At 31.5% G+C, this 26509-nt stretch overlaps 1 long non-coding RNA gene across 2 annotated transcripts; it reads right to left on the bottom strand.

The window, feature by feature from the left end:
- Positions 1–5706: 5706 nt before the first annotated feature.
- LOC127718938 (uncharacterized) lies at positions 5707–25839 on the bottom strand. Of its 2 annotated transcripts, none has more exons than XR_007990034.1 (4): positions 24872–25839; positions 22738–24031; positions 8200–13262; positions 5707–6553 (listed from the first exon to the last, which is right to left on the bottom strand). It is a non-coding gene; the product is annotated as an uncharacterized LOC127718938 (long non-coding RNA). The 2 variants fall into 2 exon arrangements; XR_007990035.1 differs by having other exon boundaries at positions 8200–14275; positions 23755–24031.
- Positions 25840–26509: the final 670 nt, after the last annotated feature.

The following is a 26509-nucleotide window of genomic DNA, read 5'->3' as shown; positions in this document are numbered from 1 at the left end:
GATATATGATATTAATCTTTCGAAATTTTAGTTAAGAGTCCTTATTTGCATCACGAAAATTAAGGCAAAATTTGTCCTTGTAATTTCTTGTCGCCACCCTTTCTTTTGTTTATGTTTGGCATGTGGTTCAGATCGAGTTATTACCCTTTGGTCGTTCAATTTTGGGGCTTGTTGAATTGACACACTGCCGTTTTACCTGACGAGTTTTTCTAGCAATAGGCATTTTCTGTACATAAAGTTTTTCATTTCAGTTTTTTTTTCAAATTTAGAATAACCAAAAATGTCAGGAAAAAGGAATAGACCAAATTGTCTGCGTAGCATAATTTGCACGGGACAATTGTGTTTCTAAAATGATAGATCGGTAACTGGAAAACTCCTTCAATCTCCTTATGTTCTCAAAATTCATCTATATCATTGACCATTTTTCTGTCAATTTTTTTAACGACTTTTCGATAAATACACTCACGGTACCTTATCTGTCAATAACTTTTTAGTATTTCCTTGAAAGAATGTTTACCGTAATGTGAGTTTGGTAATTGAACTAAGACATGTTATTCATAATATATCTTACAACCACCTATTAGATAACTGTAATGTCTTTTAAGTTTGGCGTTTGTAAAACGAAGATTTAACTTTCGCAAATTAAGTTTAATTAAAACTCGCGTAAAAAATAGGTAAATGGATATTTGCAACCGTAAATTCAATTTTACGAAAGCCAATCTTAGAACACAATACTGAAAACATGTTCGTCACAAACAGAGAGGCATTATTCCAAACTTTTAGAAAACATCATTCCCTCATGTCTTCAATATTTCAGCCTAAGGCATTTCAAATTACTACTAATTTTTAATTGGTCATCTTCTTCTAATAGGATAAAGTGCAAACATGGCCTTAATGTGTCTTATCTTCACTGACGTTATTATGCTCGATTAAATTAAAGATTTATATTTCCATGTATGCCTATGCAAGAGTGATTAAGGGGAAGAAACTACTATTTCACATACTCCTTCTTATTGTTCTCTAAGGATACAATTTGTTGTTGGTTTTAAGGTCGTCATACGTTCAATTGTATTTGTAAGTATTTGTGTGTTCTTTAATTCGATATTTGAGTCTTTGTCTGGTGTTTGTTTGTTTTGTTTTTTTTTGGTGGGGGGGGGGGGGCGGGGGGGGGGGGGGGGGGGTTTGTCTCAACTCAGGGTGATGTTGAACTGAAAAATATACATTGTTTTGATGCATTACGCTTGATGACTTCAAGATATGATGATCTTGATGTCGAATCGTGTTTCATATACGTTGCAATATTTTCAAAACGTTAATACTTGCATGTATACCTACAGTTAAAAAACGAAAATGTGTGTAACAATGTTTTCTAAGGTTTCATTTAAAATGGGCGATTTGCTATAAAGTATATTTTTTTTAATGACTAGTTATGATTGTGACATGTATCAATGAATAGACACAAAACACATCGAATCTATATATAACAACACAACAAATATATCAGTTGATTCATATTCCGCTTGGTGTTAAACCTACATTTAAATGATTGAGAATGACCACTACAAATAAACAAACACAACAATACATGACCGTCTTTGTTGAAGTTGTAATTCCCTGTTCTTAAGTTTTTATGGGAGATCTATCATTAAAAAACAAACCTTGTTGATGTATTACAATAATACCATAATCATGTAATACTACATTCTTAATTCATTGTTCTATATTTTTTCTTAAAATATTAAATCAAAATCGTGTGATTACTGTTATCATTCTTTTTTGTTTCAGCTTTTATCGTTTGTTGGATGCCTTTTATCTTAGCTGGGCTTTTAAATCTGTATGGTGATTTAGGTTATGGTGGATGGTTTGACATTCTTATTGCACTAGCACTACTCAACAGTATGGTGAATCCGAATATATTTCTAACTTTTAATAACAGGACGTTTATTTCAAGACAGAAAAGTACTTTTAGGCGTGCAGATCAGTTGGAACTTATGAATATATCTTAAAAGTTCTGTGTGAATCTATATAAACATACAATTTTTGTTTTCTTCAAACTGAAACCAAATTATGAAGAATCGTTATCCTCAGTTGTGTTACACGAAGATGAGAAAAAAGAGAAAGTACTGCTCAACTATCTGTATTGTCGATCTGAGAAACAACATGTAACATTATAAACTCACCAAGAATATAAATGAATTGTGAATATAGTTGTACGGTTATATTTCATTCTGAATGAGAATATGAACTCCACTTCTATTACCGGAATTAAAAAAAAAATGTTGGGATTGAATAATAAAAACATGTTCACTGATCTCTAATAGACATAAATCAAAGAATGAAATACATTGAAATGTGTAAAAGGTTTTTGCTGAAACAATCGAAGACTCTTTGTTTATAACAAAGAATGTATAGTCAACAAACACAAAAATAGACATAAACAACAGTTTAGGAACGCTTGTCTTTTAAAAGTCATACACTTAATCACAGCCTTTGATTGGTGTATGTTTCATCAAGTATGACTTTTTGTTTCGTGTATTGTTAAACAGTCTAAGCTGGACATTTTATTATGTGTAAAGTGAAATCAGAGCACGTCAAATGCAGCAATATAGCTTTTCAATGAACAGTGTAGTGTGAAGTATTTGAATATTCATTGTCGAGAAAGAGATGTTTCACATGACACTAAAGGCAATATTATTCCAATCTTTTCAGATGTATTGTATTAACATTTCTCTCTTTTAAATATTCAAAGTTTAAAGTCTACCAGTTTAGAAGAAGAAATATTAACCTTATTCTAAATTAAGATGGTTTCAAAAGAAACACTTAAATTTAACTTGAATATTTCCAAAACTCTGAAGATTGATATGTTAAGAAATTATTTCAAAATAACAATGATTTTAAAAAAAAATCCTTTAAAAGAATTCTAAAAAGGACTTCTATTTTATTTGGTCTTTCTAACCGTTTTGATTAGTTTGTCACTTTTGTGAAAGAAACGCGCGTCTGGCGTTTAAACATTTTTTTCATGGCATCTATGATGAGTTTATAATTATTCTGCAGTGGAGCTTGTTAAACTAAAGAAAAGTATTTAAATGAACTCTAATTTCAAATTATAAACAGATGAATTCACATGCATTTGTCTATGAGGTTATTTCTCTAGTGTCGGTTGATGTTACATCATCTGATAATGCAATCAACTGACTTCAAAATATTTTTATTCTGATAATGCAATCAACTGACTTCAAAACATTTTTTCCGATATCTTCAATTCAGCTTCGCCTTTTCAAAATTATGTATAACCCTTCGTTATCTGATCAAAAATTAACCGATTGTGTCAAATTCCCGATTGTGATATTTTGACTGAATGTGAATTTGCATGGCCAGTAACGAATACATAGCAGGAGGCACTCCTGGTCTCACTCCTTTTCGAGTTCATGAGATTCCCTGAGTGTTTGCTGGTTGCCTTGTGTTGTCTTTTCTCAGTCGATTCGATTTAAATTCAAAAGCCACAAATAAGTTAACTTAATATCCTTACACAAGTTGGACACTACATTTAAAGACTGTATATCATTAACATCCAAACAATCTTTTTTTAACAGTATGAATACAATGCAAATGCAATGATCTACTTTCCAAGATATATTTGAGTATTCTTATATTGGAAATTCAGAAATTTCAATGTGTTTATCAAATTAATGCGAAAAATGCGGCAGTATCAGATTTCAATGTGTTTATCAAATTAATGCGAAACATGCGGCAGTATCAGGTTCGTAACATCCAAACAATCTTTATTTAACAGAATGAATGCAATGCAAATGCAGTGATCCACTTTTCAAGATATATTTGAGTATTATTATATTGGAAATTCAGAAATTTCAATGTGTTTATCAAATAAATGCGAAAAATGCGGCAGTATCAGGTTCGCAATAATAAAAATTCGCGTTCCTAATTTCGGTAGTGATTTTCTTCATTCAATGTTTGAAATAGACTTAACCAGATCTAGCATTCTTGCCAGAGCTCAAATAACCGAATTAATTTTTGAAATTGCACCTAAGATAACATACCTACCTTTGTTATGTTTTTCGATTTATTTGCAGAACATGCAATTAAGAAACAATTCCTCATAATTATATTTCGCACAGATGATTCCTTTACAAATACCGCATATTTGTTGATAAAGTTTTCATCCAAACGTACAGCTTGTTGTCAAGTAAAAGTCAAATATATTGACGTTTTCAGTTATATATATATATGGTTTTATGGGGTTGCTACAGAGTGCTTAGTATATTGTCTTCCCTTTGAAAACACGGTTATAGTTGATATTAGTTGCCTATAATTGCTTACATTCACTTCATTTGAAATTTGGTGGATAGTTGTCTCATTGGTAATCATACCACATCTCCTTATCATGTGTTTAGCGGAATATTAGAAAATTGTGGCTGTTTATAATTGTAGTCTAACGGAAAAAAATAATTGAACTGCTACTGAAAACAGACATACAGCACAGAAATGTACCAGCAATGTTTAAATTCAATTCGCTAAAATTATTTATAATAAGTAGCCAAAGAAATATGATTTTAATCTAATTAAAGCTATTTTAGGTTGGGGAAAACTACATGTTATTATGTTGCTTGTGTAAAGTAAGTTATTCTGAACATTAGTAAAACGACGCACTAGGTAAAACCACGACTTGAAGAATCGATTGAAATTAGGATCGATTCCGTCGGCAGGGTAATGTATGTCTTCAGTTGATGCTGTACGGGTTAAATGATGTTATGCATGTTTTTGAAGATGGGCGAAAATTACTATAAAAGATAATAAAATGCAAAACGACCAAAAGACAAACAACAGAACACAAAACACACACCATAGAAAACTTAGCAACACAAATTCCATCAAACACCGGTGATGATCCGAGAGGGTGAGCACATCTTGCTCAACATGTGAACTTAAAAAAGAATCAATAAAGATATTCATGATTATATTTTTTCAATTCAGTACCGCTCAGGATAAATTGTGCTAATGGTTGTTCTATATGATTTCGTTTCACTCAATTCTTTGAATGTACACATATTGCTGTTTGTAATCTGGGAACATTCTATATAGATTTTTTGCAGTTGGATTTGAACTATTTGTTTTTTCAATATACATGATAAGTCCTCAACTAAGAATGATTCGTCCCTTTCGTTTTGTTTTTGTTTGTTGTTGTGTGTGCTCTGTACAGAACCTGGTCTCTCTAATATGTGAAGCCACTTTTAAATCATGATTAGCTGTGTTCTAGTATTGTGCTATTTCAACACTGCACACGTTACGGCAGACCTCATGTCTTGCATAATTGCTTACATCCACTTCATTTGCACATAGTTCTCTCATTTGCAATCATCCCACATTTCCATATTTTAATATATATAAGTAAAAACTGACACATTTTAGTTAAGAATACAATATGTCTTATTTCGTCGATGTTGCATTTTAGTATGCTAAAATCATGATATTTTGGGTCGGAAAAAAATTTGTATATATATCTTAGAAGCAGAGACTTAAAGAAAAAATGACATGTAAGAGATAACTGTATTGTATTGGAAGTTTTTGCTGACGTCAACGGTATGCTTCTGGTGTCAAACGTAAACACCAGGTGTTTCCTGGCTTCTTGTCCACCTCAAAATGTAATAAAATGTGTTTAAAAGACGATTTCTCGGCGCAAAATGTGAGTTTCTTTTTTTTTTTTTTTTATTTTTGAAAAATTTATATGTCAATACATTCCGGAATGCAAAATGTCGGCTGTCCTTAGTTACATACAAGAAGATAGAGAATTTTACGCTGATTGGCATCCGTTGATACAAAATAATTGCGTTAGAATTGTGCGCTGTTTTGTTTTGTTTTGTTTGTCCTTTCATCTATTTTGTACTTGAGCATGGTGATGTTGTTTGCATTTATTTTTTTATTTATTTTTAACCCCACTGTCACTGTCTCCCCTCCCATGATTTTTGATACATTCAGCTAAAATGGAATTAAAACACAGATAAGCGCATTCGAACATGTAAAACTCTGCACAGGTAGAGAAAATCAATCATTATACACTTGCCAACATAATCATATCGCGTCTTAACTACTTATACTAGACGCACATGATTATGCTGATGTTAATTAATAACATTAACGTAACAAATTTTTCTGCCGCAGATGCGCATTTTGACAATAAATGTCCTTTAAATATGCTCAAGATCAATATATCTGAAAATCTTAAAACTTATTCAAACACTGAAAAGCTTATAAACAAAAATTGACAAAAAGTATAGTCAAGGAATCCGAGCTTTGCATGAAGGAGATATATTCAAAAGTTTTGGATAATTTCCAAAATTTTGTAACAGTTACCTAAACTAACAATACAACTTTGACATGCTTTATAAAATCATTCCGTAACATTCTGTTAAAAAGTCTGAACAACAAGTACTGTTGGTTGCCATACAATTATCATGACAATCACAATCACATTGTGTACATCCACAGCCATTTGTTTGACAAATACCGCGACATGATGGCATACATATACTAGGTTCTGTGAAAAAGAAAAATATTCAGTTATTTTTTTTTAACTTATATATATGGTACAGGACATTTTACAAGAAATGCATAACATAAAATGTTTGTCAAATCATCTGAAATAAACGAGGTTGAGTTACCCGTTCACAGCAAGCAACATTTAGCCTGTCACTATTCAAACTAAATATAATATATTCCTACCAGAATGTACCGTAAAGAGTATTTACCATTCTAATGCAATTCGTTTGTAACGATAATTTTTTATTGGACGTTGACAAATATTTTTAAGGGTTAGATTCCACGTCCTGCCAGTCCGTAACTAAGAAAGCCACCATTTTGAATTCCGTTTTTTTTTTTTTTTTTTGGTATGTAATTTCTCACAAAATAAACAAGAAAGTCACATTTTGAACCTCGAAATCTTATTTTTGTCAACATTGAAACCATTCTGAAGCGTACGAAAGGTAAAAATACGTCTAGTGTTTATGTTTGACATCGAGAGTATACATGTGACGTCACATTGTTTATATGCTAAAGACTATGCAACAGTTTCGTGGACTTTTTTATTTGCGTCATTTTAAGCCAAAATATTCTTAAATGGAATTTATTTTAATATGCTGCATTAGAATGGAAATAACTGTACTGTATTTTAAGCTTGGCCTTCGTAAAATCTACGTTTTACGAAGGCCAAGCTTAAATTACAATACAGATATCTTCTAAATCTTCCCCGGACAATCCATCAGATTAATATTGAGCGATCCTTTATTCATGTTATTCTACCCAGCGCATATGAACAAGTAAATGATATGTAGGTTTTTTAAGAATTTTCGATCTTTTTCAGATATTGTATTGTAGTAGATGAAGTACTGTTCAGACTGTTTGCTTGCAATCAAACCAGAACTGTTTCTTCGTACAGGAAAATACAAGCTGCTATAGCTAAATGTCTGAACAGAACTGAATATTTCTACCGCAGTAAAAAAGTCAAGAAATTAACTACATGTACAAAACTTAAACTTAATATTGTACTGTCCATTTTTTAGAGAGCTGTTATTAGATCGATATCACAGTTTCAGTTCAAATTTGGGTTACTAGTGATGGATAAAAAAGTGAAAAACAAAGTTTAATTTGGAAATGCGTTGCACTACCTGTGAACTTTTTTGTTTGTGTTCATACCTGCTAAAATATAAGAATGAATGAAAAACAGAAGAAATATCTACAGACCACAAGTTGATCTCGATTTTAAACCATAGGAATCAAAAACAGTATGAAGTTGTCGGACATTTTAACCTTGTATATGAGCAAAACATATTTTATTTTTAAACTTAGGTTTGTATTTTTTAGGCAAAATTGTTCTAAGATAATTAGATTTTTATTTTCTTCGCGTCCCTATTGGGTCATTTATCTGCTGAAGTTATATATGTGTAATATTCTTGTCGTTTGAATGTATAGGTTAAAGCAATCCTTCTACATCTAGAAAAGCGCTTAAGACGCACAAAATCCTAAAATTGTTTTTTGGATATACATTTAAACTATGTAAACCTTACAACAACAGACACAAACGTCATTCAAATAATTCATATCGCAACAAAATTTCATTTTGAATAAATAAGCTTTAACATTTGTTTTACATATCATTTCGTAGCTTATATATCAAATAATATTTACCGTAACAACATTTTTTATGATGACAGCACCCATGCCCATTCAAACCTATTTCTGTTGATAAACATTTTCTTTTACACTTTCCATTTATTGCAGAACATCGTGTGCCATTTCCTTCTAAAAAATAGCATCAAAAGAAATGAATTAACTTAAATTGTTGATGTTTGTATTTGAAACCTAATGAACGTAACTGCTTTCTTAGTTAATGTATTTTATTTTACAATTATCCATAAAAAGAGGTATTTTCAAACCTTATGGCTGCATGAAACATGTAAAATGAACTGTGGCATGTGTGATCAATTTTTTAATTTTGACTATTTTGTGGTCCCTTTTCTTTTTGAGTAAACCGATTTAATAACCAACCTTTTTTTCTTTGAAAGGGATGAATAGGGGTTTTGTCAATGATATTTTTAAAACATAGTTTTTAGTTTGTATCAATAATTATATGTCTATTTACGGTAACTACATCGGTGTTTTCGTGGTAGAGCTATCGCCTCGACAGCTCTTGGGAATAAATTCAAAGATATCAAAGGAACCTTTAAATGTATAAGTACAAAAACTAACAATGCCTTGAAAAAAAAAGAAAAACGACCAAAACACAAACAACAGTATACAAAACACAACATAGAAAACTAAAAACTGAGCAATACGAACCCCACCAAAAAGTGGGTGTTATCTCATGTGCTCCGAAAAGAAAAGCTGATCCTGCTCTATATGTAGCACATACAGTTTTGCTTATGTAAGTACACATCCTGCAGAAAGTCTAATTCGGTAGGTAGGTCGGAGGAAAGTGGACGTGATATTCCATAACACTTAACCAACTAATTAACTCGTGATAACGTCTGTAAAATTTCCGAGGAGATGATTGAAACTTCACCACTTGTAAATCTAGTGAGCAGCAACAATCCATCAATAACATATTGATAGGAAATACATGCATACTCCATGTACAGGCGCTCTTGGAATGTTTTTACATAAAAATGGAAAATTCAAAATTTGGAAGCTGAAGTCCTCTTCTTTTCTCAACCGGTTCTAATTGTTAATTTCTGGATGTAAGTAGACTTAACTGTATCAAACATGAATTAATCATATTTCATCAACATGGATTCGTTGTTGATGATAAACACATATCAATCAACTGGCTAGTTCCATTGTGTTAACCTCTTCTATGGTTAGTTTTATGCATTAACTTAAGCCGTTATTTCATTCCCTAAATACGTGTTTGTAATCACAGCATATAGATATATAGGCATATAAATGCATATCTTGCTGACATTTATCTGTTCGAAAAGATTTAAAACATAAGATGATTCATCTATAAAAGTAGCACAAAAATAAAAGCTACAACTACGTCCTACCTTGTGAAACCATGATAATAATCAGGAACGTCAAAATTGTGAACTTCATGTCGACATGTCATGTACCACGTAAATTCAGCATGTGCATACGAAAACTGTGATTTTATACTAACAGGTGGTGCGTTGCTTATACAAATATTTAAATTCGTTTAAATTTAAAAGAATGTGATGGAAATGATAAAAAGATTTTTAGAGGCCATTTCTTTTCTAAGTTACTGTTTTAATACTAAGATATAACACTTATTATGAATATTTGTATACTAATGTACATACCGTGATAATAAAAAAATACATTGAAGGCTAGATGTTTGAAGCTATAAATGATATATAATTCGATTGAAAATGCTTTACGATTAAATGAAGACTTACATTATCCCGTTATACATATGAATAAATAATTTAAAAGCTGTAAGTACAGCTCTATTTTATGGAATATAAATATAAGAAGAAGTGATGTGATTGCTATTGGGACAATTATCCACTACAGGTAAACCAAAGTTGATGTAAGCTGTTATAGGGCAACGTACGGCCTTCAACAATAACATTAACCTAAAATTTTAAGAATTTTTGAGGTGTTGCGACAATCAATTTCACTAGAAACATTCTACGCAATCAGTGAGATATTCAATTGCAAACGATTTGTGTAAAATCAAAAGCAAAGGGACCAACGCAAAACAGTCAAAACAATCTACTGCAATGATTAATCATTCCATGTACATAGTAGTACGGATAATGTAAATTCAATGTTTTCAACATAATGTTTAGATAATCTCCTTTGAAGGTAAATCGCTGAATTTAACGCACAGCTATTGCGTTTTTATATGTTAATAATAGTAGCATGTTAATCGGTTATAATATTACTGGCAAATCCTAATTTAAACAATTTGCTGGGTTCGTGCTGCTCAGTCATTAGTTTTCAGTTTTGTATTTTTATACTATTGGTCTTTTTTCATCGTTTTATCATTTTTTGTGTTTTTTTTACCTCTAGTTTCAACAACTAATGTCATCAGTGAGGCTAGCAATCAAACTATTTGTTACTAGAAAACGCAATTCAAATGTCAACAAGGTTCACCTGCACTTATGTGTCTTACTTTGCTACACAGCTAAAAATCAGTAATAAAAATAAAAGTATCCTATAAAATTCAAAAACATCAGTGAACATAACCAAATAACTTGCTGATTAAATTTTACATGTAGATCTTTGAAACGCCAAGGATAGTTAAAACCTAACACAGTAGACACCATATTTTTTACGAGCTGATTAAGTATTTATGCTTCCTATGTTTGATATCAAGGTGTAATACCATTGATTTCCCCCTATTAGTCTTTGTTAAATTTGCACTTTTCCAAAAATTGTGCAGAATTTATCTTTGTTTCAAATAAAGAAATACTTGGCATGGGTAAAGTTTTATCCTGTCCAGTGCTATAGACAAAATTTCACATAATATTTCATTGCATATAAGAAAATGACCGTCACTGGAAGTTAACCAATCGAATTTCACCCCTTTTTTTCCCCGTGTACAAGCTTTAGTAACCATGTAACCTCAAGTTTCCAATATATTCTATAGAAACACCAAAAAAAAATAAGGGTGCTTTGAAACACCCAAGATATATGTTTATGACTCAGAATTTTTTTACTGCAATGAAATGTAGGATTAATTTCCTACAACTGTCAAATTCAAGGGAATATTTTTTTCTCGACCATTTTTCGTATGCAACAGGATGTGACGTACTATGATTTTGGTGGTATTACACCTCAATGATAAAGAAACTTTAAACGGAGCAAGGAGCATGTTAATCTATTTTTATACGTTGAAAGCAACTGCTATTGAAAAATCAAAAACAAACAAAAAATACACTGTATGCATTGTGTGCGTCCAGCGTTCTTTTTTTTTTTTTTGATAAACCTGCATCAAGAATGCTAAAATCCAACTAAGTAAATCCCAACAATGTTTAAATGCATAAAATGCTACGTAACCAAAATGAACATCAACAGTATAACCCACTTTATCCGAGACTAACTTTATAATTCGTATAAGTTATTCTCTATATCAAGTCACATCGGATTGGTTATTTGATTTTTTTTAATACAAATAGACTAGGTTTATTTAAATTGTATAATGCCACGTTATGTTTGAAATGTGCATTGCTGTTGAAAGTTAAAAAAAAAAGAAGTCGTCACTTTGGACACTATCAGTTTACCCTGTTGACACGGTTTTGAGAAATCTAGCAGACCTTAAATGTGAAATAAACAAAAAAAATTGCAGTTTTATAGTCACATGGCCTCTATAATAGTTGAAGATTTTTATTCTGAATTAGGACTGTGAAAAAATACATGTACAGACTTGACAGAATAAACTAAGAGTGTAGAAGCATTGCGTGAAATGGATCAGTTCACCATGGTACATTATAAATTATGTTAAGTATATACTCTTTATGTTGTATTTAATCTTTACATCCTTTAAAGTATACGCATGTTATTTTAAGGTTCAAGTTAAGTTCATATATCTTTAATTGAGTGAGTGAAGCTTTTGGATTTCCAAATATTTTGAACTGGAGCATTACTAAAGACATGTTAGAAGAAGAAATGTGCATCGTGTGCAGTTCCATTAGTACTGTAAATAATTTTAAACAATATAATTCAGGAGAAATCTTTTACAGTTCTTTTGATAAAAATGTCTGCCATCGACAATTATCACAAGAACAATCATATAATTCATTATCAAGTCAACAAACACATAGATCAATCAGCTTTATAAATATAACTAGAGGCTCTCAAGAGCCTGTGTCGCTCACTTTGGTCTATATGCATATTCAACAAAAAACACTCTCCAACATTGTAGACGAGAATAGAATTATTGACAAAAATTTCTGGTTTTTTTTTTTTGTATCTTATATTGCTGATCATTGAAGTTTGTTTAGTTTCTTTCTATCTTCAATGATCTTATTTAGCTTTTGCTCCAAACACCAAAGAGGGTAAAAAAACTCCTATAAAAAGTAACAGTCTACAAATTATATCAGCAAAATGACATGTTAGTAGGTCTTGTCTTGCTTATCATTTTTGATTATTTAAGTTTCTATCTATCTATTATAATTATTATCATATAAGGCAAAACGCAAAAAGAATAGTAAAAATCGTAATTAAAGGGCAAAACCTCCAATAAGGAGTCGTCGGACAATTTACGCCGTTTGTCTTAATTGTAGTTCTTGTCTTGTTGATCATTTTTGTATACTAGTATTTAAGTTTCTTTCTATCTATTATAAGTTTTAAGATAAAAGACAAAAACGCAAAACAAATTGTACAAATCGGCATCAAAGGACAATAACTCTCATAAGGATTCAACTGATGATTTTAACCATAAGACTTATTTGTAGAAATTGTCCTTCTGATTATTTTTGCGCTTTAAAGTTTCTCTCTATCTTTTATAGTTTTCAAGATAATAGGCAAAAATCGAAAAAAAAGTGGTAATATTTGTCATTTAAGGGCAATAACTCCTACAGGAAATCGTCTGACAGTATTGACGTATATACATAATTGGTAGAGCTCAACATTCTAAACAATTTTACCCTTTCAGATTTCCTCTCTTTATAATGGTTATCAGATTAATAGACAAAACTTGCATTTTACCCCATATGTTCTAATTTTTGCCATGTCGGCCATCTTTGTTGGCAGGCAGGGTCATCGGACACATTTTTTAAACTAAATACCTAATGATGATTGTGGTCAAGTTTAATTCTATTTGGCCCAGTAGTTTCAGAGGAGAAGATTTTTGTAAAAGATTACAAAAAATTAAAAAAAAATTTTTAAATTGACTATAAAGGGCAATAACTCCTTAAGGGGTCAATTGACAATTTTGGTCCTGTTAACTTATTTGTAGATCTTACTTTGTTGAAGATTATTGCAGTTTACAGTTTATCTTTATCTATAATAATATTCAAGATAATTTCCAAAAACTGCAAAATTTCCTTAAAATAACTTATTCAGGGGCAGCAACCCAACAACGGGTTGTTTAATTTGTCTGAAAATATCAGTTCAGATAGAACTTTACTTGATGAACAGTTTGACTGATTGTCAGATTTGCTCTAAATGTTTTAGTTTCAGAGATATAAGCCATAAACTGCATTTTGTCCCTTTGTTCTATTTTTAGCCATGTCGGCCATTTTGGTCGGCGGGCGGGATCATCGGACACATTTTTTAAACTAAATACCCTATTGATGATTTTGGCCAAGTTTGATTCTATTTGTCCCAGTAGTTTCTGAGGAAAAGATTTTTGTAAAAGATTACAAAAATTATGAAAAATTGTTAAAAATTGCCTATAAAGAGCAATAACTCCTTAAGGGGTCAATTAACCTTTTTGATCATGTAAACTTATTTGTAGATCTTACTTTGCTGTACATTATTGCTGTTTACAGTTTATCTATATCAATAATAATATTGAAGATAATAACCAAAAACTGCAAAATGTTCTTAAAATTAAAAATTCAGGCGCAGCAACCCAACAACGGGTTGTCTGATTTGTGAAAATTTCAGGGCAGATAGATCTTGAACTAATGAACAATTTTACTCCGTAACATTTGCTCTAAATGCTTTAGTATCAGAGCGTAAGCCAAAATCTACATTTTACCCCTATGTTCTATTTTTAGCCATGGCGACCATCTTGGTTGGCGGGCCGGGTCGTCGGACACATTTTTTAAACTAGATACCCCAATGATGATTGTACCTTTGGTCCAGTAGTTTCAGAAGAGAAGATGTTTGTAAAAGTTAATGGACCACGGACGACGACGGACGACGGACGCCAAGTGATGAGAAAAGCTCACTTGGCTCCTTTGGCCGGGTGAGCTAAAAATAAGGAGATGTGGTAATATTGCCAATGAGACAACTATCGATCAAAGTTCAAAGGAAGTGTATGTAAGCAATTATAGGCAACCGTAAAACTGTTTTCAAAATTTAATGCAGAGTGCAATACTCCTATGACTTGAGTCAACAGAGGGGTTCAGCTGAAAAAAAAAACAACAAGAGAGTGTTTTTTTAAACAATTCAAAACAAATGCAACATGTACTTCTGAAATAATAACTGAGATAGATAGATTTGAGTAAACTGTGATGTTTAAACATATTAAATCAAAATAATCAGTCTATGGTTCACACAAACATCTTCAAGCAGTCTTTTAAACACAGTCATGCTTTTTAATGTGCAATTACATCTTATTCATTATTGAGAAAATATAGAATTATTGTTTTATAAAAAGGTGTGTATCTTTGAATGAGGTATGCACTGACTATGTATCGTTATGCACTGTCCATGTATGGGGTGTGCACTGTCTATTTATTTGAATGAATTGTCCATGAATGCCCTATGCATTGTTCATGTATGCGTTATGCACTGGCAATGGATGCCGAATGCACTGCTCATATATCCCGTATGCACTGTACATGTATTCCGTTTGCACTGTTTTTTGTATGTGCTATACACAGTGATGTTACATTACATTAGAGTATGCTGTATTTATCTACAATGTTAAAGTGATAAGATTGTAAGGCATCAACTCATCTCTTAAGATTACACGTACTCAAATTCTTACATAGCATTTTTAAAAATCGTGTTATTCAATACATATAATTGTTCTTTACAATCACTTTACTATTTTGTCCTGAGAGGTTTTGAGATACTATGTTTCTCTTCGATATGTCCAGATATCCATAACCTTCAAAAGGCTTGAGTTGACAACTTTTGGGGAAATATAATCAATAATTGCCCCATTAACCACAAACTTGAATATCTGTTATCTAAAACAATCAAAGTGGTTAAATATTATGTTTTCAACAAAATAACAGTAAGCCACCTCGTTATATCATATATTTGCACAAATTGCTAATTTTTTATAAAATACACATTGTTAGTTTTTAATGACATACCTTAATATTTGCCCCTGGGTCTGTCTTGGAACATACACATATTTTTCGTCATTATCGTATGCAAGTACAAATACCTCACTTTCTGCATTGGCAAGTACTCTCACTACCCCATTTGTTAGATCTAATTCTTTCAAGTAGCCAGAAGAAGTCGAAAACAGCAGTTTTTCTTCAATACCTGCAATGAACATTTCGCACATCAATTCAGGCTGATATTTGATGAAAGCAAAAAACAAATAATATGGTAAATACAAGACAATTTAACATTTATCTTTTTTGGAAGGGAATCAAAAATAGGTACCTGAAAAAAAACACCATGTTTATCAATTTAAACGGACAAATTAGCAAATGTTTTGCTCGAATCCCAATAGCATATTTCACATAAAATGCATTTCACTATGTGCTAATTTTATATATGTTCGGGGGAATAATCAATATAACAGAAGCAACACATAGAATATCAATATCTAAATTAATGGTACTACAGATACAATTAAGTTTGTCTCATACACTGGCTTACAATTAGAAATTGACGTTGAGGATCGTTGGCTAGCTTAAACTAAAACATACATATTAATTACAAATGAAATTATAAATGTAACTTTCGTATTTGAACTTTCTTCTTCGAAATAAACCATTCTAGCATAGCCTTCATGTGTAGTATATATGCTCCTTACACAAAACATTAAAAACTGCTCTAACTGAGTAATGACGAAGAACAACTGAAATTGACACTACATAAGTTTAACGGTCGTCAGCACACATTGTTTGACATATACAAACAGATACTAAGTGTCGGTTTCTCAATCCACTAGTGAAATGTTTTCGTGTTCTAAGATCTTTAGATATCAGTATAGCAATCTGATTTGTAATTTTATCGGTTGCGTCTTATTCCTTTTGTGACGTTCTGACTGAGTGTGATTCGCAGAGCAGAATACGCTTACCCTTTCGGCCAACCCTGTTACTAATTTACGAGATTTGAACATCGCAACACAACTGTTGCCTTGATTTATATATTCAATTGATATGACATTCCAACATATGCAAACAAGACACGATACTAATTCCTTCTTGTCAGAGTTGGAAATTTTATTTCGGGCATCACTCTTGTATATGTTGTTTTTACTAATTTCCTTAATCGAGTGATTTCAATCTATAGTTAATATAACAAAAATGAGAAGACATGGTATGATTTCCTTTCTTGAAATAACTATCCACAAGATAGCAAATGACGTTGATGTAAGAACCTATTGGTCTAAATACAATCTTCCACAATGAGCAAACACTTAGTGTATAGTATGACAAAATGCAAAACATTTCAAACGAGAAAAACAAAAAAATACAAAATAATAACCTTAAATAAATAATATGGTAAAGAGTAACCCACTAAATAATACTTGCCTGACGTACAATATAGCAAGCTTGTACTACTCTCAGATCTATACTTTGAGTGTTTTTTTTTTGTTGTTGTAAGGGATGTATGAATACCCTGCCACGTCCGGTCTGTGTTTTTGTGCTTTGTATCCATCTGATTAGTTAAGCCCTTTTCAAATGATTTTTATAGTTTGTTCTTATGTTGAACTGTAACACCATTGTCCCAGGTTAGGGGAGGATTGGTAGCTCACAAACATGTTTAACCTAGCCATATGCTATATGCGCCTATTTGTTGTAAGTGAATATTTATAAACAACTGAAAAAATTTACCTTATAGACTGTTCATATATTTAAAGAACTGATAGTTCAATTGAATATTTGCAAATCTTACATACATGGTGATGATGATTAAATGCTTTAGGGCATCTAAATAAAATAACTACATTTACGATGACGATCAGTACGACGACAATGACGACGACGACGATGACGACGACGACGACGATGATGATTGGTGATGATGATAATGATGAGAAGGAGGCGGAGGAGGGGGAAGAGGATCATGATGATCATGATGATGAGCAGGAGGAGGAGGAGGAAGAGGGGGAGGATCATGATGATCATGATGATGAGCAGGAGGAGAAGGAGGAAGAGTAGGAGCAGGAGGAGCAGGATTGAAACGTTAAAAAGCATACTGAAAATATAAAATACGTAAGATCATAGAAAGATAACATACAAATTATTGATTATTTCTTACAATAAATACCAGTAATTATGTAAAGCACTATCGTCATGCCCAACCAAGTCTTTGATAGCTTCATGTTTTTACCAAGGGATCAATTGAAAAATCCAAGGCACGTCAGTCCTAAAATTTATAAAATATGAAACAGAATTGTGGCATTTAAATGTATGAAGGCATTATAAAGAATGGAGTGAAAAAAGGAACGTGTTATATACAGCTGAAATTGATTAGTACATACAGGTATAACTGCCGCATCGCAGTCTCGAAAAAAAGAAGCAAATTTTCAAAACAAATTAAATTCATTTGAATTTCATAAAGTTTTTCCTTTTTTGCTCAATATAATTTTATTCAGCACGGGTGTATAAGAATGTAAGCATCAAATATCAGAAAAGCTTTTTAAATACAATTGTCGAATGAAAATCACATAAAAAACAGCTATGAAATACAACGATTATCACAATGTCATAATTAATCTTAACCCGTAAGATGGTAAAGATCTGTACTACCTATTAATAGTTCCAAAAAAATATAATCAACAAAACATACTAATGACGAATCATTCGTATTTACGGACAATGTTATTGCTACCACTGGGTCGCTACCTCTTCTGCTGGACTGTGTGTTCCCCAGGGTATCACCAGCCCAGTAGCCAGTACTTTAGTACTTGAATTAAAAATACGGATATTAAGTTTGCAATTGTAACTCAAGGATTATATCTCCCTCTTGGGACTTGCCCGGCTTTGGTTATACTTTTCGTCCTTTTTGGTTTATAGGATTTGCAATGTTTAATAAGTTTTTGAATTTCAAAAATTTTGGCCTCTAACATCACTGTGCATATAGGTCGATAAATTGGTAACGTTAGTGTTATTATTAACACTTGGTCAACACCTCTGTTTGTGGTCTATTAGTCCCAGAAGATATCAAAATCCCAGTAACCAGAAGTTCGGTCCTGGCATGAAAACATGGATATTATGATATAAAAATTTGCTGTAGCAAAATTTAGATATTATTTTAAGTTGAGGAAGAAATCTCCCTCATTCAAAACTCTGGTGTCTTGCCTGGAATTGGCTATACCTTTTGTCCTTGTTGGTGTATAGGCTCTTCATTGATTAATAAGTTTGGGATTTTCAAATATTTTGGCCTCGAACATCACTGAAGTGACTTGTATTGTCGAAATGCGCATCTGGTACAGTGTAATGGTATGTTAATATTTATAAGGTTATTAATAATTTCATTCATTGAGTTACTCCATGAACACATATCCCGTCGTGTAGGCACACACGATATAATTTTCCATGTAAAGACCAATTATGCCCATCAAATTTCTACGGGTTTGCTAAATTATTTTAAAGATAATGTTGGCAATGGCAACAATCAATCTAATATTTGATATGAACTTAAACTGATTTCATGCCAGTGCGTCATCTTCTGTCGTCGAACGAAACTCTAGTCTAGACTTTGTGAAGCATTATATTATTCGTACATGTTTTTTTTTCTATTTTAGAACATACTTATCGTTTTTAAGTCGGTTAAACAGTTTAGGTTGAAATAACCAGAATAGCAGGGAAAACATTTTGATTTGTTAAAATACATACGTAACAAAAGAATTAAAGTTATGAATCAGTTTTTTATTGGTTTTACGCGTTATCCGATGCTCAAACAGACATTTAAAGACGTAAACAATTTTTTGTAATAAACAATAGTTCAGTATAAAATTGCATTCAATTTCACCAGGACATGACAGTATGTTTTTGTAAAGCTTATAATTATATATTTTAAAACACTTTTTTTTAAATCGGTCATAAATTATATTTCATACAAATCTTGAAGGAGTAGACAAATACTGAATGAATAATTCTGTTTTGGGGTCTTCACCTTACGTTTTCTTATAGAAGCCCTCTATGCATTATAATTTTTCAATGTGTTTATAACTTTTAATTTGTCAGGTGTTATTTTAAAGCTATTCATTCCGGACAAGTCACACACAAAAAGCTCTTGAGTATTATAAATGTTATTCAGCTTAACATTACTTTTAACGGGTAAACAAGTGTTGCCTTGATCAACTTGTTTACACCGATAAGGATATCGTAATGGTATTTTAGTTTTGAAGACATTAGAAAATATCCATTCATTGAAATAAGTTATTAAATGTTTATATACATGTCATTCAAATTTTAATCAATGATCAACTAATTTACCACAGCTAATCTTTAATGATATGCACTTGTTAAGAAATGTGTGTATATTAAGTTATGAAAAGGAAACGTTGTGCTTACGTTAACTGGTAGAACCGAAACCCCTGCTGTGTCTGTCTTAAGACAGACAAATAAGACTTGGTGTTCTTCGATGATGTTTGTCTGTAATTATTGTTTTGATGAACCCGCTGTTGATGGTTTTTGTGGACTCTCGTACTTCCAAGTATTGTTTGTGATTTGAAAAAAAAACAAATTCAAATGTTTTCGTTCAATACATATATATTGAACTAACAGACAAAATGCTAGAAATATTATTTTAAAGTTTACAGTACTTTAAGGTAGATCGGATGACCTCTGTTATCTTTGATTATGATGATAATAAAGTCATGCTGATTGTAAGGTTTACAGTTTTCTCTGCTTATAAATCTTTAAGTTTGATCACGTCCTGGTTTTCTTACAACAATACACTTACTATGAACTAAATTTGAATTTTTGACTTATTAACCAAAATTAGTAGTGGAATTGAGATGGAAGAAAACAGACTTGCTAAATAGTGTACTATAGTGTAACATTGATATAAAACAACTGCATGAAGAATTTCAGGTTCTCCGGAATAAAAATGGATTTACAGAAGGTAACACGTAACTTCAACAGGAAACTTCATGTGAAATATACTATTGGTATCGGTATCGGATTCGACCCGGAACTTGTTAATTATTGTTAATGTCAATTAATTGAAAAAAAATAAAAGGGCCCGGAATGTTGTGATTTTTTAGCAACACCATTGTCCTCTATGAGTTATATATAAAGTTGCATTCTTTGATTCGTCGTTTTTACGTCATGCCGGCTAACAAATTGGACCTCGTTAATTTAGTAGTATAGATTATTTTGTTTTATTTTATTTTAAACCAGTCGTTTTAAGAACGTCACAAAATTATCCCATTATTAACCATTTGAGCAACATGCACTAATATAACGATCTGCTACATTTTTTTAAAGTTTTATGTTAAGTGGAAACATCATGGTAATCAATGCAATGAAAAAAAACGGATACTGTTAAGTAAACGATAGTTCAATAAACTTATTTTCACTTTCGTACAAGTCATGATACAAGTATGGTATGTTGACATGAGCATCATGTTAAAAGAACACTGTGACTATTGTATTTTACCATAAAAAGGAAGTTACTGGTGAAATATTGAAAAATCAAAAACAAACAAAAAATACACTGTATGCATTGTGTGCGTCCGGCGTTCTTTTTTTTTTTTTTTTTTTGATAAACCTGCATCAAGAATGCTAAAATCCAACTAAGTAAATCCCAACAATGTTTAAATGCATAAAATGCTACGTAACCAAAATGAACATCAACAATATAACCCAATTTATCCGAGACTAACTTTATAATTCGTATAAGTTATTCCCTATATCAAGTCACATCGGATTGATTATTTGATTTTTTTTAATACAAATAGACTAGGTTTATTTAAATTTTATAATGCCACGTTATGTTTGAAATGTGCATTGCTGTTGAAAGTTAAAAAAAAAAAGAAGTCGTCACTTTGGACACTATCAGTTTACCCTGTTGACACGGTTTTGAGAAATCTAGCAGACCTTAAATGTGAAATAAACAAAAAAAAATGCAGTTTTATAGTCACATGGCCTCTATAATAGTTGAAGATTTTTATTCTAAATTAGGACTGTGAAATAATACATGTACAGACTTGACAGAATAAACTAAGAGTGTAGAAGCATTGCGTGAAATGGATCAGTTCACCATGGTACATTATCAATTATGTTAAGTATATGCTCTTTATGTTGTATTCAATCTTTACATCCTTTAAAGTATACGCATGTTATTTTAAGGTTCAAGTTAAGTTCATATATCTTTAATTGAGTGAGTGTAGCTTTTGGATTTCCAAATATTTTGAACTGGAGCATTACTAAAGACATGTTAGTAGAAGAAATGTGCATCGTGTGCAGTTCCATTAGTACTGTAAATAATTTTAAACAATATAATTCAGGAGAAATCTTTTAAAGTTCTTTTGATAAAAATGTCTGCCCTCGACAATTATCACAAGAACAATCATATAATTCATTATCAAGTCAACAAACACATAGATCAATCAACTTTATAAATATAACTAGAGGCTCTCAAGAGCCTGTGTCGCATACCTTAGTCTATATGCATATTCAACAAAAAACACTCTCCAACATTGTAGACGAGAATAGAATTATTGACAAAAATCTCTGGGTTTTTTTTGTATCTTATATTGCTGATCATTGAAGTTTGTTTAGTTTCTTTCTATCTTCATGATCTTATTTAGCTTTTGCTCCAAACACAAAAAAGGGTAAAAAAAAACTCCTATAAAAGTAACAGTCTACAAATTATATCAGCAAAATGACATGTAGTAGGTCTTGTCTTGCTTATCATTTTTTATTATTTAAGTTTCTATCTATCTATTATAATTATTATCATATAAGGCAAAACGCAAAAAAAATAGTAAAAATCGTAAGTAAAGGGCAATACCTCCAATAAGGAGTCGTCGGACAATTTCCGCCGTTTCGTTCTATCTATTATGAGTTTTAAGATAAAAGACAAAAAACGCAAAACAAATTGTACAAATCGGCATCAAAGGGCAATAACTCTCATTAGGATTCAACTGATGATTTTAACCCTAAGACTTATTTGTAGAACTTGTCCTTCTGATTATTTTTGCACTTTAAAGTTTCTCTCTATCTTTTATAGTTTTCAAGATAATAGGCAAAAATCGAAAAAAAGTGGTAATATTTGTCATTTAAGGGCAATAACTCCTGCAGGAAATCGTCTGACAGTCTCTTTATAATGGTTATCAGAATAATAGACAAAACTTGTATTTTACCCCAAATGTTCTAATTTTTGCCATGTCGGCCATCTTTGTTGGCAGGCAGGGTCATCGGACACATTTTTTAAACTAAATACCCTAATGATGATTGTGGTCAAGTTTAATTCTATTTGGCCCAGTAGTTTCAGAGGAGAAGATTTTTGTAAAAGATTACAAAAAATCTTAAAAAAAATTTAAAAATTGACTATAAAGGGCAATAACTCCTTAAGGGGTCAATTGATAATTTTGGTCATGTTAACTTATTTGTAGATCTTACTTTGTTGAACATTATTGCAGTTTACAGTTTATCTTTATCTATAATAATATTCAAGATAATTTCCCAAAACTGCAAAATTTCCTTAAAATAACTAATTCAGGGGAAGCAACCCAACAACGGGTTGTTTAATTTGTCTGAAAATATCAGTTCAGATAGAACTTCACTTGATGAACAGTTTACCTGATTGTCAGATTTGCTCTAAATGTTTTAGTTTCAGAGATATAAGCCATAAACTGCATTTTGTCCCTTTGTTCTATTTTTAGCCATGTCGGCCATTATGGTCGGCGGGCGGGATCATCGGACACATTTTTTAAACTAAATACCCTATTGATGATTTTGGCTAAGTTTGATTCTATTTGGCCCAGTAGTTTCTGAGGAGAAGATTTTTGTAAAAGATTACAAAAATTATGAAAAATTGTTAAAAATTGCCTATAAAGAGCAATAACTCCTTAAGGGGTCAATTGACCATTTTGATTATGTTAACTTATTTGTAGATCTTACTTTGCTGTACATTATTGCTGTTTACAGTTTATCTATATCAATAATAATATTGAAGATAATAACCAAAAACTGCAAAATTTTCTTAAAATTACAAATTCAGGGGCAGCAACCCAACAACGGGTTGTCTGATTTGTCTGAAAATTTCAGGGCAGATAGATCTTGAACTGATGAACAATTTTACTCCGTTAAATTTGCTCTAAATGCTTTAGTATCAGAGCGTAAGCCAAAATCCACATTTTACCCCTATGTTCTATTTATAGCCATGGCGACCATCTTGGTTGGCGGGCCGGGTCGTCGGACACATTTTTTAAACTAGATACCCCAATGATGATTGTACCTTTGGTCCAGTAGTTTCAGAGGAGAAGATTTTTGTAAAAGTTAATGGACGACGGACGACGACGGACGACGGACGCCAAGTGATGAGAAAAGCTCACTTGGCCCCTTTGGCCGGGTGAGCTAAAACTAAGGAGATATGGTAATATTGCCAATGAGACAACTATCGACCAAAGTTCAAAGGAAGTGTATGTAAGCAATTATAGGCAACCGTAAAACTGTTTTCAAAATTTAATGCAGAGTGCAATTCTCCTATGACTTGAGTCAACAGAGGGGTTCAGCTGAAAAAAAAAACAACAAGAGAGTGTTTTTTTAACAATTCAAAACAAATGCAACATGTACTTCTGAAATAATAACTGAGATAGATAGATTTGAGTAAACTGTGATGCTTAAACATATAAAATCAAAATAATCAGTCTATGGTTCACACAAATATCTTCAAGCAGTCTTTTAAACACAGTCATGCTTTTTAATGTGCAATTACATCTTATTCATTATTGAGAAAATATAGAATTATTGTTTTATAAAAATAGTGTGTATCTTTGAATGAGGTATGCACTGTCCATGTATCGTTATGCACTGTCCATGTATGCGGTGTGCACTGTCTATTTATTTGAATGCATTGTCCATGAATGCCATATGCATTGTTCATGTATGCGTTATGCACTGGCAATGGATGCCGAATGCACTGCTCATATATCCCGTATGCACTGTACATGTATTCCGTTTGCACTGTTTTTTGTATGTGTTATACACAGTGATGTTACATTACATTAGGGTATGCTGTATTTATCTACAATGTTAAAGTGATAAGATTGTAAGGCATCAACTCATCTCTTAAGATTACACGTACTCAAATTCTTACATAGCATTTTAAAAAATCGTGTTATTCAATACATATAATTGTTCTTTACAATGTAATTAACACAATTTATTGTGTAAGTCCGAAGCGCTATTATGAATTTACCTTCATCAGGAACGCTCAAACATTTAAAGGCTAAGGATATATAAGACCTTAACATGTGAAGAGATATACAACCAAATGGAAACTAAAATGTAAAACTTATCTTAGATCAACTTTGCCTGAGGAAGTTTAAACCGTAGTTAGAAATTGTAAATACTTTTTTCATCGTATGGTGTTTGTGTTTTTGTTTCCATTTCCATAAAGGTCATCTCGAAAGGATCCTGCTCAGTTTACCATTTATGGTTGCTTTCTTATGTTGTTCCTATCTTTTACCAGGATCAATATCATCTGCAAAATCAAAACAAACAACACCAAAGGCAAACACATGCAAATTATGAAGAAGCACCATTAAAAACAAAGCATCTCCGATGAGGTGTCTTTAGATCATTTCCCTAGAATGAATTGTTAAGAGATGCGGGTCAATACAAATCAATACATAAAAACAAAATAATCAAAAAGTCATACATACTGTTTAAATTATATAACTTGAAAATAAAATTTATCGAAATATTGACACCTTTTTAGTCCTTTTGTGGGTTTTATGATAACCGCTTTTTTTATTCATTGAATTTCCCTGTAAGTATATTAAAAATCACCATGAAACAAAATATAATGCAAAAAAATATATATATTCGAATCTTTTTTCAACTTGTTTTGATAGAGGTGTGTTTTTAAGATTCAAACAGTTTCATTAATTTGACTTATGACAAAATTTAAAAATCTGTTTATAAAAACATACAATATAACGCGTTCATAAAAATCTATCGCCATATTTACATGAATTAGTTACACAATATGTAAGACACAAGAAAGCATGGAAGCAACAGTTAATAGTACACTAACAGTATTAGATATCATGCTATATCTAGAATCGGATTACAAATTAATACACGTTTAAAGAAAAGATAATATGTAATTACGAGTATATTTGAGAGCCCTTTATACCATTATATTGTAACATCATATAATTCACATGTGAAACACAAATATATATATTAGATATATACGTATATGTAAAAGTTAACGACACACAACAACAATTATATTTTTTTATCATATACCAATACTTTGCCAGTGCGTATTCTCAGATGTTTAAGCAAAACAATAATAGATATCAAAGTATGTAATGTTTAGCTTACCTATTCATTTAATCACTGAATGTATACTCTTTTAAAACTGTATTTATTTAGTAATTGTAAAACTGTTTTTATCATTTCATGAATACTGCACGACCGCACCAATCATTTGTATTCAGCTGTATGTAGATGTCATACCTGCATATATACCGAACACCCACGATGCCTGGTCATTTATAATATGATGTTCCTTTCCGTCCAGTGACAATTTGTGTATTGTTCCGTTGGGTATGCCTTGACCAAAGTACATCCATCTGAAATTATATGTAAAAAAAAAAAAGAAATAATCGTGAATGTTAATATCAGGCATATTGCTCCATGACGATAATATTTGTTAAAACACGTCTGTGATATTAATTGCAGTGGACATTACTGAAGTAAAATAACATTTAATAAACATGTTGGTCTTAACAGAAGGTAGCAAAGTGTTTAATTATCAATAAACTAGAATCACAAGTAAAAAGAACAAAAAATCTGAACTCGAAGGAAAATTGAAAACCGACAGTCCTTTATCAAATGGCAAAATCAAAAGCTCAAACACATCAAACGAATGGAAAACAGCTGTCATATTCCTGACTTGGTACAGGCATTTTCTTATGTAGAAAATGGTGGATTTAAACCTGGTTTTATAGCTAGCTTAACCTCTCACTTGTACAAAT

Source organism: Mytilus californianus, unplaced genomic scaffold, assembly GCF_021869535.1.
Source record: "Mytilus californianus isolate M0D057914Y unplaced genomic scaffold, xbMytCali1.0.p SCAF_10, whole genome shotgun sequence".
Taxonomy (NCBI): Eukaryota; Metazoa; Mollusca; class Bivalvia; order Mytilida; family Mytilidae; genus Mytilus; species Mytilus californianus.
The sequence above is the reverse complement of the archived record's forward strand: the minus strand, read 5'-3'. Positions and strand labels throughout refer to the sequence as shown.